The sequence below is a fragment of the Ixodes scapularis genome, unplaced genomic scaffold, assembly GCF_016920785.2.
Source record: "Ixodes scapularis isolate PalLabHiFi unplaced genomic scaffold, ASM1692078v2 ptg000597l_1___fragment_3__unscaffolded, whole genome shotgun sequence".
Lineage (NCBI taxonomy): Eukaryota > Metazoa > Arthropoda > Arachnida > Ixodida > Ixodidae > Ixodes > Ixodes scapularis.
Genome location: NW_024610008.1, coordinates 399,357 through 415,764, shown reverse-complemented (window position 1 = coordinate 415,764; position 16,408 = coordinate 399,357).

Sequence of the window (16,408 nt, the reverse complement as noted above, 5' to 3'; positions counted from 1 at the left end):
CAGAAAGGACTGCTGATGACAACAGCTAGCAAATTGTGCAAAAAGACTACTAATTTCTTGCAGGTTTAGGTGTTCATTCTGCCATGAAACAAAACTACAAAGACAAAGAGAATGGAACTTACTATTTTATTTTTTTCCCAACATGCACCACTCGCAAACATTCTCATGCAGACTGGGCTGTCCATGGCTCTTTTCTTCCATGCCACTTTTGCCAGCACATCTGGATGGCTAAGATGACGGCTTCGGCAAGTCGGTATTGCGTGATAAAACCTGCAGTGCATAAAAAGAAATACACGAGCAGTTATTCATAAAAAAAACCTCAAAATAATAAATCACAACTACTACAGTAATCAAGAGGTTATGTCATGTCGAGCCTGATAATCAGTCAATTTATCACTCGGCCCGCGCTCCCACGTTCTATCTGATTTCGCCTACCTGTGGGCAACATAATACAGTAAAACCTGACTATATCAAACTCTCAAAAAACCGTCTACCACTTTGATACAGCGGGCAATTCTCTATAGAAGTTTTAATGAATTTGACAACGAACAAGCACGCCACATTTAGAAAAGTTGTTCATGCTCGAAGGGGCATCTGTACATCATGAGGGACGCCAACTGCAGTTATATAGTGGCCGCTGCTTCGTTTACCGGCTCACCCTCTCCCCCCACAAGACTTTTTTTTACTCCTGGGCGGCCGACGCGGCTGCTCAAAAGAAAAAAAGCCAGCTTTCTCTGCAAGCTGGCTCTCCCCCAAGGAAGATTCGCATGCTGGGGGAAAGCCAGCTTGCGGAGCTAAACAGCGCTCTTGGCAGATCGGTCCATGGGGAGACGCTGCAATTTTCGTTCGATGTAATTGCATTTTTCGCAATGCATTTTTATTGCTGCTACCAGTCCATTTACAAATAGTTTAAATTAACCGGGTTTGATAATATCAAGTTTGACTGCAGATCGAACATCATGGCCTCGCTCCCAGTGAGCAAAGGAAGCGCTGCACCCCAAGTGGCATTTCTCCTGCTCTGTCCACATTCACCTTGTCTGACCTCTTAGTGCCTCTCACTGTACATGTGTGCTGCACAAGGCAAAATCAACAATAGGTTCATAAAAATCTCATATCATAGTAAATCATAACTCACACTATACAAACATTAGGTCTGCCATTAAAGTTGCGACGAGTCACACGCTGCTCATCTACAGCGTGTGACTCGTCGCAACTTTAATGGCAGACCAACTACACGCTGTATAAATATCCCCATAACAAATTTTTTTTGTTCAAAGCTAAGCACAGCAGCCGCAACAGGTGCTGTGCCCTTCCAGGGTGATCAGAAATACTTACCTGGTGTGGTAGGGGCTGTTTTCCCACCACACCCTCCTAGAGGAGACGCCTGCAGGCTTGCCCTGACACACCCTTGTCGAAGAGCTCCGCAGGCTCCCACAGTGATCGGCTGACCATTCTGAGAGAGCGGCCAGGAGTGGCAGCCTTTTCCACGGCGTGTGTAAATGCTGCCTCTCGCATTTTGATGCCAGGTCCAAGATGAATCTGCAGTGAGTAACACTGTCAAGAAAATGCACAAAAAGTGGAGAAATACAGGCAACACAAATGGACTCTCCACTTTCGTCTGCAATCATGTTCCTGGTTTGTTTCACTGAAATGCTGAACTGTAGATATATATATAAAAATGAAATAAATTAAAGGGGCACTCTCTAGTATTCCAGGATGGCCTATTAATGTTCCTAACTCAACCTATGTGCTCTAACATCCCACAAGTCCAAAACTTACAATCATGTGTGGCCTATTTCACTATTAAAAGATGTGATCAAAGATAGCGAATGCGGTTGAACCGAATCAAGGCGAATAGGGTGGAACGGCGAAAGACACTTGTCAGTCAATTGCAAGCGAGGGCCTCTTGTGCAGACGAGCAGGGCTGGTTGGCTGCTTGTCCGGACGTGAAGCTATCGCTTGTGATTGTCTGATGAGCCCCGTTCGTTCCTCACCTACATTCGGCCGGGTTCAGTGCCGCCATTTGTATGTCTGAGATTCACTTTCTTTTATCACATTTTTATTAGTGAACTAAGCTACACATGATTTAAACTTAAATATTTGGGATGCTTAGAGCACATAGAATGTGTTACGGCCATAAATAGGCCGTCTTAGAAAGCTCCCGAGCGCCCCGTTAAGAGAAGTAATTTCAGTTTTGGAATATGCATTAAGAAAGGAGGTTCATTATTGCTGTACACATCAAATACTAATAATGATATAAAAAATTGTTTCATGAAAGCTTGACTTTAACGAACCATTTGACAATTTTTAAATTCGACATCGCCAAGTATGAAGGAAGTATACTGCTGTGCACTCCCATGTTTTGTACAAATATTTGCAACCTCGGGCAGCCGAGCAATGTGAAAAAAAAAAACCTTTGGCTCCACTTCATGACAAGACATGAAAAAGAAAACACGAATGAGTGTGCTATTACCAAAGCTCACTACCTTCCCTTTCTGTGTTCCGAAATAGGCATCAATATGTCTCACCAGTCAGCTGCTTATCAGCTGACAAAGAGGACGTGTTTTCCAGAGCTCCTGCGAAGCTAAGCAATATTTGGTGTATTTAGCTTAGTTGCGAGTGTGTTTATGGGTACTAGAAAGCACTTTTTAAAGTAGCGATAGGATAGACTTGCTTGTTGGATCTGCTTCATTGGTTTGTGTTGTGCGGGCACACCCCATTGGGGTTGATCCTCCAGGTTTACCACCCTGCTGAAAAGCATTTTCGCTCTAACTCTGGTGGTTTTATGAGGTAGCAGAAAGCAGATTTTAAAGTAGCGATAGGATAGTTGGGTTACAGCAGGCTTTTTAGATAGGGTCACAAGACCAAACCACGTGCACGTTTGAAACTTTTGGCGGGCTAGTTGGTTTTGTGGACAGAGACGTTACCAAGGCTTTTTTGGTTTTGGTGCGAAATTTTGCGTGGGGTCGCGCTGTGTGTCCGTAGGCAATGGTGAATATGCGAAGGAAGAAAAATGCGCAGGCTAATGTAAAAGGGGGACCCGATGTAGAATCTGAGGAGTGTGGCCGTTGGCGCTGCATGATGGAGTTGGAGCTCAAAACTGTAGCAGAAGCCGAAGAGAGCAACTTTACCTGTCGGAGTTGCGAGAAGGTAGAACTTGGTTTTGGGAGAATAGGAAGGGAATGGGCGGATACGGTTCAGGAGTCGAAGTGGGAGATACAGGTAGAGCGGGAGAAGCGGGTTCAGCTCGAGGCGCAGGTCGGAGATTTGAATAAGAGGGCCGAAGCGGATGTGGTGGAGATGACCAGGGAATGGGAAAGTAAGGTAGGGAGCGTGGCGGGAGAGCTGAGACGATAACAGGAACAGAGAGCCGAGGTTGAGCGACAGGTAGGGGAGCTTAGGGGAAGAGTGGAAGGCGGAGTTGGAAGAGCATAAGAAGAAGTATGAGGAGATGGGGCAGCAACTGACAGTAGTAGTTAATAAGAAAAAGGGTGAGGTGGCAGAGAAGACGGCGAGGGGGGGGGGCAGACAAAGGGGGCCAGTTAGATAGTGACGAGGTGATTGACTGTGTAGGAAAGGAGCCTGCACAGCTGTATAGTACTGCAATACAGCAGGGCTTGAGAAAGGCAGCAGAACTTGAGGCAGAGAAAGCACAGAGAGCTGGAGGGGGTGAAGACAGGCAGTCGGGGGTTAAGAGGGTGCTGGTGGTAGGAGACTCAAACATAACATGGGTTAAGGAGGGGCTGCTGGACAGGGTGAAAGGGGACGGGAGGGTAAACATTGTGGCTCAGTCAGGAAAGTGCATGGTAGATGCAATGGCCAAAGCGAAGGTGGAGGTGTGGAAAAACAGGGAAGGAGAGAACCTAGTGTTTGTACACGCAGGACTAAATGATGTGTTAAAGGGACGGAGCCAGAACCTCGCCAGGCAGATAGAGTTGGGGTTACGTAAGCTGAGGGACGTCTCTGAGACGGTGCATCTGCAAATATGCACCGTCCCAGAGGTCTGGGGACAGCCTTCGCAGATAGAGAAGCGGCTGGTGGAAGCTAACCGGGTGATAAGGGGGTTGAGCCAACGATTTGAGTATGGAGTAATGAAAGTAAACAGGGCGGTGCACGAAGCTTGCTCCGACCCTTTTACAATGGGCATCCACTACAGTGGAACCACTGGGAGCACATAGGCGATAGGATTGGATGTCACATCATACATTCTTTGCGGAGCCCTGGAGCCCTGAGGGCGCCGGTGTAAATGAGGGCCAAAATGTAGATACAGGGGGGAGGGTTTGGGAGGGTGAGAGGAAGCCTTTTAGGACTAGGAAAAAGAAACAGCGTTCATAAACATGCAGGAGGGCAGGAACAGAATAAAGTGGGAAAAGATTGAGGAGCGATTAGAAAGCGACAACTTTGCAGTGTATGGATTAGCAGAAAAAGATCTCAGGCATGTGGAAGAACCACCATACATACCAGGATATCATTAGATGGGATGCAACCGGGCCAATGAGGAACAGAAGGGAGGGGGATTAGGGGTGCTAGTTAAGGTTCAGGAATGAGAAAGTGAACGAAAGGGCTGCAGAACACATGTGGGTCAAAGGCAATAATGGGGGTTTAGACACAATCCTGGGTTTTGTGTATCTAAAACCAGGGAGTGATGCAGGGGAGGAAAATGCAGAAAACTTGACATGTATATCAGGAGACGTTAGGGAAATTGGCACTAGCAAGGAAATAATTATCTTGGGGGACGTGAATGAATATTTGGAAGACTTTGATGGACATACAGATACAGTCTACGCTCATTACAACAGACCTGGTTACAACAGACATTTGGATATAACATACCGATTTGTGAAGTTAAGTTGGTTTTCCTCTACATACCACTGACTCAACTTCATATCTGCATACAACATACTACTTTTACAACAGACCAAAATCTTGGTCAAAATCAAGGTCTGTTATAACGAGCTTAGACTGTACAACAGGGAGGATGTTAGAGGCGTTCTGCAAAGGTTAATGGATTAATGTTAATGGGTTAATGGGTTAACGCTCAGGTGAAATGTGATTGGAAAAACAGCATGGGAAAGAAAGAACTCGCACTGGACTATTGACTACTGTTTAATGTCGCGTAAAATATTCAACAGATTAGGAGGTATGTAGGTCTAAGGTCTGGGGAGCGACCATAAGAAAATCAAAATCAGATTTGGCACAATAAAACCAGAAATGCAAAATCAAAAACAAGAAGCTAGGAATAACTTAAATGTTAAACAGTTACAAGAGGCATCTAAGCAGATCGAGAACATTGTATCCAAGCAACCGGAAAGAGAATGGACATAAGAAGACTAAGTGTTTTCAAAAGAGAGTTGGAGAAATATTGAATCAAACAAGGATGAATACAACTAAAACGCAAGCCCAAAAGCTGGTGGGATAAGGAGGTTAAGGCAGCAATATCGAGACGCCAAGCGGCATCTAAAGAACACAGATGGGCAAAGAAAAAGGGGGCCACACTAGCCGAAGTAGCGACAAAATGGGAGGAATTTCAGGAAAGAAAGCAGGAGACGTTTGCATTAATACAGGCCAAAATTGGGAGAGCAGGGGTCCAGTGGATGGTAGAGATAGGCCAAAAGGATAGGAATGCGGCAAAAAGATTCTGGGAACACATCAGTGCACAGGGAAAAATGACCGAGGCGTACCAGCAGGCACTAACAACACAGGAAGGGACAAAGGTAGAAGGGGATGAGGCAGGAGAATACATTAGACATACAATCGAAGCAGTATTTTCGGAGTTAGAATCAAATCAGGTCGTTGGGAATGGTAGCGTCTACACAACACACGCGAAGGATCATAGTGAGGAAGAGGAGAGGACCACAGAGGAATGGGAAAAAAGTAGAAGGAAAGGTTCTGGCTGGCACTGAAACAGGTCCAGACGGCATACCAATGAGATTGATAAAAGTTCTAGGCAAAACAAGCACATTGAAACTAAGGCAGGTGACTGGGTACCTCCCTCCTTATGGGAGGGAGGTACCCAGTGGACTGGAAATTGAGCGGGATGAGATTATTATATAAGGGCAAGGGAGAAAAAGACAGTGTCAAATCATACCGACCAATAACAGTAACTTCAGAAATATACAGACTAGCTGAAGAAATTGTAAAAAGAAGAATGGAAGAATGGGCAAAGAGAAAACAGATTCTGGGGGAGCTTCAAAATGGTTTCAGGAAAGGTAGACGACTGGATGAAAATTTATTCATAATCACTCAGTGCATAGAGATAGCAATGACAAGTCAAAGGCCATTATGGGTAGCATTTTTAAACATCAAAGGTGCATATGACAATGTGAATCAGGAAACACTCTAGAACCAATTGAAGGGATGTGGGCTAGAGGGAACCATGGTTAAGTTTCTAGAATGGGTTTATACGGAGAATAGGGGTGATTATAACATGGGAAGCCGAAGCTACAAGACCAGCAGCAATAAAAAGATATCTCAGACAGGTTTGGCCATTGTCTCCCCTGCTCTTTATGATATACCTCAGTGAGATGGGAAAAAGTTAGAACAGTGCAACCTAGGTTTTGATCTGACTAACATGAAGGAAGGACATAAAGTAAATCAAATATTGCAACGGTTAATGTATCAGACGACATTGAACTAGTATCAGAAAGTCGTGACACAATAGGGGAACTCATCAGGGTTTGCAGCAGAGAAGGGGACAATTTAAGACTAAAATTTAGTAGGGACAAGTCGGGTATAATCACAGTCGGTTATAAAGACGAGTAGGGGGAACCCCTTGAGATAGAGGACACATTGATAGAGGACACATTGACACATAGAAAAGTACAAATATCTGGGAATATGTTTAAGTGAAGGAAGACAGTGTCTAAAAGACCATGAAGATATTGTAATAAAGAAGGGGAAACGAGATTCAGCTGTCAAGAAACACAGGGCACTATGGAACTATAATAGATGTGAAGTCGTTAGGGGTGTAAGGAAGGGAGTCATGGTGCCAGGACTGTGATTTGGGAATACGGTATTGTGTATGAGGTCAGAAATTCAGGCAGGTTTAGAGATACAGCAAAGGACTGTGGGTGGGTTGGCATTGGGGGCACATGGGAATACTACAAATGAGAAAGTAGAGGGGGACATGGGTTGGGCATCTTTCGAATAGAGAGGCAATGAGTTAAATTTGTAATAAGACTAGGTGAAATTGAGGAGACACGGTGGGCAGCGAAAGTGTACAAGTAGCTATATATAAAAAGTCTAAACACTAAGTGGACAAACCGAACCCGCAAGCTGATATTTAAGTACATTCAACGAGATGGAGCCGATCAAAGCATATCAGAAGAAAAGGGAGTAAAGGAAACAGAAAGGAAATTGTGGGAGGAGAGAATGCAGGGGAAATCAGCTGTAACAATATACAGGGCATAAAAACAAAAAATAAAGAAGGAACAGCTGTATGATAATTCAGTGGGGAGCTCTTTGTTGTTTGAAGTTAGAACGGGGTGCTACGAACGAGAACGTAAAGGGCTAAATTCCAGGAAGTGGACGCTCTGTGCGACGTATGTAACCGCGAAAGGGAAACTATAGAACATGTAATTTTAAGGCGCACGGGGCTTCGTCCCACCCTCTTGAGCGGATAACTACGGATTTGGAGGGGGCACTGGGTTTTCTGGACATGGATGGACAAATGGATAGAGAAAGAATTACGGTAACTAAGAGGAGGTTGGAAGATCGGTGGAAAAGATCTAGGGAAGGATAAACAAAATGATATAAGTAAGCAATATAATCACTTTAAAAATGGGAAAGGGGGGTGGGGTTGTGTTAGAACAAAATTTATACAATTAAAAAAAAAAGAAGGCATGACGAAATGTAAGGCTAGGTGGCACAAGCTGCCACCCGTTACAAAGGGTATAAACCCTTACCATCCATCCATACTCTGTCTTCTTTGCTAGTCTATACTAGTGAAGCGGGCTAGCTTACTAACCCCTGGATAGGTATTACTGGCACTGCTAAACTGTAATTTGTGGGACACGGCTATCAGATAGCACTGATGTCACTGTCACCTGCATGTACACTTTTTCAAAGATAGTTCACCTGCTCGTCCTATGGCAAGACTTAAGCATGTTCTTTTATTTTTATTTTTAGAAGGAAAATAGGAATGGAACAAGCATAATTTTTTGGATATTTAGGATGCTTAGAGCCTGTCGAATGAGTTATCACCAACAACAGACAATCTGAGAAACATTTTTAGTGCACCTTTAAGTCAGTACCTGTGTTTGCCTTTTTGTGTGCCTGCCTGTTTGTGTCCTTGTTTTTTCTGCCATTAGTCTGTTCTCCTGAAAAAGTCAATGAAGTCAAAAACAGTAGACAAAATGTCTTGTAGGCCCAGATACATACCTCACCATCTTGGACAGCAAAGAGAGGTGGCCAAGAGGAGGCCACGGCCTCACCAGGTGGAGCAGCCACTGCAGCACCTAGGATAGCAAATTAAAGGTTAGAGCGACGAGTAACATCAAGGTCTTGATTTGCTTATACGCTAGGACATACTGTAGCTGTAATTAAGGAAAAGATAGCCGCACAACATATTCAAAATGACGTGCAATGCAGTATAAATAAAACACAATATTCCTTCACAACGTCAATCTAGCCCTATGCTCAGGAGCTATGTTAGTCAAAACATTGAACCCCATTTCTTTGTTGTAGTAATAGCAGGAAGCCTGCATATTCCCAAACAAAATGTATGCTACAGTTGCTAATAGGATGAGATTTCAGCAATGCATGCCCTCAAAATATTTCGTAATTTCACTCCACCAGTAAACCACTTTCACTTGTTTTAGGATTTTCAGACCATTAGCAAATCGCTTTAAGTTGATTTATGACGATGCAAACCTGTAGAGGTAATGTCAGCTCTTTCTTGCGTTACTTTTAGTAAGGTGACACAAGGACTGCAGTCACTACCATTAAGGTGGTATTGTTGCTTATGATGTTGCCACAGCCAGGCTGCTTTATGCACTAAATAAATGAACACTAACTTTTGAAATCACACCTTTAAGAGAGTATTTATTCATGTGGGATACGGGCAACCTTACCAACTCTCGTTATTACAACTACTCGCCTGTCAGGTAAGCAATCACTGTATCGTGCTACGCTGCATAAAGAAGTCATGAAATGATGTCTTCCTGTTCTGTCATCAACCATTTGTTGAGTTAAAAGTCTGGCTATAGTAGTATGACAGTGTTGTACTGCCCCTAAAAAAGTGACTTCTGATCCCTCTGCTCCTGTGTGCAAAGAGGGTGAAACACTATTTTCTTAACGGTAGAAGGGCCGGAAGCATGTGAATAACAGTACTGGGCAGAGCCTCTCCTGAACAATCAATTGACTTGCTCCACTAAATTGAGATTGTCACTACCTGCAACTACATTATCAGCAGTTCAGATTGCAAATACATAATTAGATTTGGGCCCACCAGCGCTGTCATCCTGTCAGTAAATTAATATCTGCTTTTATACAGATGAAAAACAAATTAAGATTTGCAACGTACAGTCGGAGGCGTCTTGGGCAACGACTCAGCAGAATCTCGATAATACAAATCTCTCCCCCCGTTCCACTCCACTCACTCCCTTCACTTCAAGTGACCCAAATATTAACCGGCAATGCTATTTGTCACTACGTATTGCGCCATCTAGCAGCTGCAAAATAAAAGACTGGGTAGGCCAGGACAGCCCGGATCGCAAGGACTGCAGTCGGGTGCATTTAGAAACCAAGTGTGAATGTGGCATTTTGGATCGGCGTCAGCCTTTTTGGAAACCGTTCTTCTTAAAAGTAAGTCTCGGCTTCACGTCTCCATGAACCCAGCGGGTTTCTGTAGCATCTTGCCTACTCCTATAGGAGTTGGTGAGATGCCACAGGAACCCGCTGGGGTTCGATAGGGTTCCCCCCAAAAAAAAATGTCGCTACTGCTGCGTGAAAGACAGTCACAGTCTCGAAGGCGACTCAAGCGTCAAACTATACCGCTTCCCCTTGAGATCTTCGGAAGTGACACGGCAACAGAAGTGGATGACTGCAGTGTGATGCATCAGGTAAGTAAATTCTACAGTAATTGTTGCTGTTGAAGTGAACGAAAATAGATGTGCAGGCTTGGAAAGAGGTCTGACGAACTTGTTTTGCAGACTACTCAGCAAAATAACAATTTTATACACGTTGTTCTACGAGTCACTATAGTCCGTTGCAACCTAAGAACGAAGGGCGAGGGTAAGACGGGTCGGGGAGGAGGAAGCAGACGGAACGCTGGAGAAGAGAGGGGAAAACCTCCTTCTCTCTTTAGCGTTCCGCCTGCTTCCTCCTCCCCGGCCCGTCTTACCCTCGCCCTTCGTTCTTAGGTTGCAACAGACTATAGACACCACATAGGGAAATACAATAGGAACAATTGGGCCGATTGTTGCTTCGCTGTGACGTCCAGAATCAGGCGATCAGGCCTTCAAGAAGCGAAAGGCCCGTCCCGGCAGTCGTAGTTGTATGTGCGCATAGCCGTTCGGCACACGCGCGGTCGTAACCAAAACCTTCCAAACCTGCGAGTTCTCAAATAGTAAATTTTCGCAGCACATAAAGCTTTGCTTGTTTCGGCAACAAAATTTAACGCTGAATCTGGTAACAAATGTGACGGCATGCGGAAAACAGGATGCGTAAGTTTTTCTTTAGAAAAAGCTGAAGTGAAGCGTAAATATCCTTCTCACATGTGCACTTTGTTGCCTGTCACCTTTTCACACCAGGCTTGCATATCACTGTACAGCCATTGTAACCTGCATACTGTTCTCTAGCATGCAGAGTATGTTTCTAATTACTCATATTTTCTAGCCGGGGGCGAGCGCGAGGAAACAGGAAGAGCGTGCCGCACCAGGCTGGGGCCGCGCAGGAACGATGGAGCCGTTCTGGCTGGTCTGGCTCATGGCGACTCCTGGAGCGTTCCGCCAGCGAGGTTCAGATCAGGACCGGCGGAAACGGCGAGCCCTGGCCACACCGACCTAGGCCATGACGATCCCGGAGTGGTTCCGCAGCGAGACTCTGGCTCTGATAGCCCGGAACAGCTTGCCTACGCAGCGCTGGCGTGGGGAGGACGATCCGCAGGCCTGGACACGGACAGCGACTGCGAGCTCTGAATGACGGGCGACAACCCGGCTCGGCGGGCCGCAGTGCCGGCCCTCCAAGACGGACAACTGGGAAGTATAGTAAACCGATTCGCAATCTTCTCGTTGTATTGTGTCACTCCCTGCGAGACGAGCGAAGCACATGCCGATCGCGCGGCGATTATTACAGAGAGACCCCACAAGTGGTGAAGACAACTCAAACTGGTGTCCAAATGACAACTCTAGAATATGCTTGCCGGCTAGCAATGCTGGGTAACAAAGACTTTCGAACTGATAGCCGCCCGGAAATGTTTCTTCTGTAAAGCTATACATTCAGGCTCGAATCGTTCACTGAAAATAAAGCTACAAGTGTCTCAGCAGACCTAATAATGCGAAATCCCCACATGGTAATGCAGCAAGCACAAAAAGAAACAAAGAAATATCCTTAATACTTACCTTTTCTCCCACGACCGTTTTTTCCTTCGCGCTCAGCAGCTCACTGGCGGGGCAAATTGCCCAGTGTGCACAGACGCCGCCGACGATTCCTAGCACTTCTAGCAACACTAAAGTTTTCCTTTCGTTTTTATGTTTATAAACCCTTTTAGGTACTTTAAAAAATGTTTGTGTATTTTTAGGACACATTCAATATAAAAATAGTGTTTTTGGGACCCAAAGCAATACTCATGCAAAATGTTTAACGTATCTTAGGAAATACATTTTCTGGTTTCGGTTTCGCGGTCTCGACTTTTCGCCGCGAGGGGTTTCCAGATACTCCGTCGCTCCGTCGACTGCGATGTGCATGGCGGCGCCTAAGATGCGTATCGTCCACACCGTGCTACGCACTTCGACCTGCTGTTACAATGGTAAGCAGTACTTTGCTCTGAAATATGCTAATTTTGAATTTTTACAAGTTCTGGATTCCATAGCGCTGACGTATTTTACCCTGAAACGTATGAAGGTCGGGGGAAAAAAAAGTACATAGTAGATATGCGAAGGCTCTTTCACATGCTTTGATTCTCGCCCGAAATCGGTACGATTTCTAGTATATGTGCGATTAAAATCGCAGTCGCACTGTCGCAGTGGCTCTGCAACTGGTTTCCACCAAGTTGGTATTTTGCCGCAGAGCCGTTGCGATTGCTTTCTCGTCAATCAGCCGTTCATTAGCCAGCTTTGATCCGCGAAAATAAATGTAGGCACATAAAAGCTTCTGAATTAATGCTTCGTTATTATAAATTTCTGGTTAAATATTGCATTGCTAAAACATGTATGCTTATTAAGACGTTTTTGTTGTATTTTAGACAAAGTGAAACGCGTCGCGTCCGTGTCCGAAGCGCCAGCCGCTCCGACAGAAATCGCGCGGTTGTTGGAGCATGTGAAACCAAACATTGCGGTCGCACTCGCTGCGTCGGCTGTCGCACCGATTTTTTTTTTTTCGCACGGTCGCTGCATGTGGAATTGTCTTAAGAGAGGAGTCGCATAGTAGCTCTGATTTCTTTGGTGTTCTGTTCCGTGCTTAGATTTGGCAGTGTTTCAGTAGTTTCCTTTAGGGGCGTGCGTTAACTCTGAATTTTACATACCTGTGCACGAGGAATCGGCTTTAATTGTCGGGAGAAAGCTTCCTGCTTGGCGTGGTTTAGTAAATCCCTGATTTCTGGTAGAATTTGACGTGGTGCTCTTTTCTTTTAGGCTTCGTATTCTACTGCTGCCTGAAGGAAATTCCATCGGGATCTTTCTACCAGACACGGTGTCGCGATCGTCCCTGTGTGGTTTTGATTCCAGAAAGTGTAACAGTGTCTGATGCGGGACCTAGTGAAAGTGAAGTGAGTGACAGTGACGAGGAGAACTTGCCAACGAAGGGCCTAACAACAGAACTTCCAAGCGATAATGAAACTGAAGGCAGAACGCCCGCCTGTCCACTTCTGTCAACGTCAAGAAAGAAGCAAAAGTCACCGACGCAAGTTTTTGACTGGGGAAAAGAAGACGGCTGTTTTCTGGAGCCTGCGGAACCCCTGTTTACGGCCTCTGATGATGTCAAATGCCGACTGAAATATTTTCAAGTTTTCATTGATGACAAGCTGCTGACGATTGTTGACGAGACAAACCTGTATTCTTTCCATCAGGCTATTGCATATAGGTAAACGTTTGTTCCACTGTGCCAACATGCTTACGCAATGTACATATTATTTGAAGTGAATCGTTGCATCGCCCCTTCAATTAAGCACCTTATAAAATCAAATGTGGTGTTTGAGCTCTGTACATCTTATATATTTTTACAAGAAAACATGTTTTCATTCAACACCATACATATATCCGTCATGTGTGCTCACCAGAGGCACCCTGGTGTGCATGTCAGGCCAGTTTAGTATGCCTTGGTGTGCACATTAGACCAGTCTGGTGTGGCGTAGTGTGCACATCAAGCCATTCTGGTGTGCTGTGTTGTGCACATCAGACCAGCCTGGTGTGTTTTGTTGTGCACATCAGACCACACTAGGATGATGTGATGGGCACACCAAACCAGCCTAACTTGTTCTGGTGGGGACAGCTGAACACGTTAGGCTGGTCTGATGTGCGCACCAGAACACACCAGGCCGGTCTGATGTTTACGTCAGAAAACACTAGGACACACCAAACCGGTCTGGTGGATTTTTCAATAGGGGCAGCGAGCCATCCGGGACGTCCTTGGTGTTGGCGTGTACTGACGATAGAGCCAGGTAGGAAAACCTGGGTGGCCATCTTAGTTGAGTCCCTGGGATGCCAGTCGCCCTTGACCATCGTGATATCCCCTTCTTGGTGCGTGCGCCTGTTCGAAACGGGGTTGCTCGATGTACTGGACTTCACCGGAGCTTGAAGATGTCCCCGATACCGACGTCTGCCGTTGGTGAAATCGTTCGGAGGTCCGAGCCAGTTGCTCGAATTGTAGAGCGAGCTGTACTACCCGGTTAAGTGTAGGTACCGCAGTGCCAACGCACTCACGTAGGATACGGTCCTGAACTCGTCTGGAATCGAGGCCCTCAAGGAACACGTCGCACAGATATTCGTCTAGTGCAGTACCATATGCACAAAAAGAACCCTGATGTCTCAGAGCAGCCAGAAATTCTAAAATTGTCTCCCCAGGCAGCTGAGTCCGAGCGCGCAGTTTCTTGCGCTCCAAGGCAACACATCCCGAAAATTCAAAGTGTTTTCGAGGGCGGCTAAAAACGCTTCAAACTCGTTCAGATGCTCCGTGGCCGGCACGGTGTTCAGCTGAAAAGCAGAGACAATTCGCTGCCCTTCCACTCCCAACATCGAAAAAAGGACATGCTTCTTCTGAGCCGGCGGAACGTCGTGGATACCGGTAGCATGGAGGTACGAAAGAAAGGCCTCCTTCCACGCCGGACAGGCCTGTACAGGTGTGCCGGAAACGGCCAAGAAGACTGGAGGTGGAGGAATCGCCGCCGCGATATTAGTCAATGCTGATTGATTCATTGTCAAGTAGGCTTAGATGGGTATGTGCATTCTGATATCACATCCTCGTCGTGATTTTGTAATTCTCCGGTGCTGTGGGGTCAAACAAGCCTTGCACGCCTTGGACCTCACTAGATGCGCGCTTACATGGATGGTGCCCATACTAAAATGGTCTATGGACGTCTATGGAAAATCCTATGGTGAGCTATCACCTCTTATGGCCCTCTATGGCCAGCCATAAGAAACTATAAAACACGCTATAGCCACCTATAGAAATATGTATGCCTTCAAAGCTATAGAATGTCGATTATTCCAGCTTCTATACCTAACTATAGAATAATTTATGACTATGCAGCTATAGACTCGCGACTATTCAATATTCTTTAGCGAGCTATAGAAATATGTCTGACCTTAATGCTATAGATTCGCGGCTATTTAATATGCTTCAGCCGGCTATAGAGTGGTGTATGTCCCTAAATCTATGGAATCGCGACCATTGAATTTTCTTTAGCCGTCTCTATAGTATATTATGTCACCAAAGCTATAGGCCTTTGACCTTTCAATGTGCTTTAGCCGACTATAGAGTGGGGTATGTCCCTAAATCTATAGACTCGCGACCATTGAATTTTCTTTAGCCGACTCTATAGTGTCTTATGTCACCAAATCTATAGGCCTCCGACCTTTCAATGCTCTTTAGCCGGCAATAGAGTGGTGTATGTCCCTATATCTATAGACTCGCGACCATCGAATTTTCTTTAGCCGCCTCTATAGTGTTTTATGTCACCAAAGCTATAGGCCTTTGACCTTTCAATGTGCTTTAGCCGACTATAGAGTGGGGTATGTCCCTAGATCTATAGAATCGTGACCATTGAATTTTCCTTAGCCGACTGAATAGTGTTCTATGTGACCAAGTCTATAGCCTCCGATCTTTCAGTGTGCTTTAGCGGGCTATAGAGGGATGTATGTCTCCCGAGCTATAGACTCGCGACCATCCAATTTTTTTAGCCTGCTTAGGCAATATAAAGCAAAAAGAACCCACGACCCATTTTTTTTTTTACTGCAGATGCAGGAAAGTGGAAGAGAGTCATTCATGCGCTCGATCGGGGTACGAGAATTTTCTTTAGCCAGGTTAACGGGGCGTCCGTCGCAGCGGCTATACGCCCGCGATCACAAAAGCGTTCTTAGCAGCCTATAGGACTATTGCAGTTTTGCCAGCTGCTTTACCTGCGCATTGCCTTATTTCGGCGTTGACGTAATCTCAATCTTCCGTTTTTTAGCTCTAATTATCTGTCGATTCCAGTGTATTTTGTAAGTATATGTATTTCGTAGCGCGCCTTCTACTTTGTCCGTGTCCCTGCCATGTTTGTATTTCTTTCCGCCTGCTGTGTTAAAGGGACACTGACACCCCCCCAAATTTTTTTTTTCGTTTTTTGCCAGGCGCTTCATTATGGTGTCGGAGGACTACCCAATTAATATTTTTCAACAGAGTAGCGTATTTTTTTTAATAAAGCCAAAAGACCCAACTGCTCGAAACCGAAACCGAAACCCGACGGAGATCGGAGAAGTGGAGAGAAGAGAGTGAGTGGCGGAAGTCACGTGGCGACACCCAACCGAGCGTTTTTTTGTTTTATTTTTCTCTCCGTAGCAGACGACACGACATGCGGCGTACGGGAACTGTTCGCCGTGCGATTCTTTTGCAGTTATGTTTGTTCCACTCGTTGTTCTGTACTCCAAGATGAGTTGTTTTGTACATTGAGGAGTTGGAGATGAGTAGTGAATGCCCGTGGTGAATTTCCATGATTGGCTCCGAAAAGAATACATCGAAGATGTTGCGTGAAGAGCTGGCCCACATGGCCTGC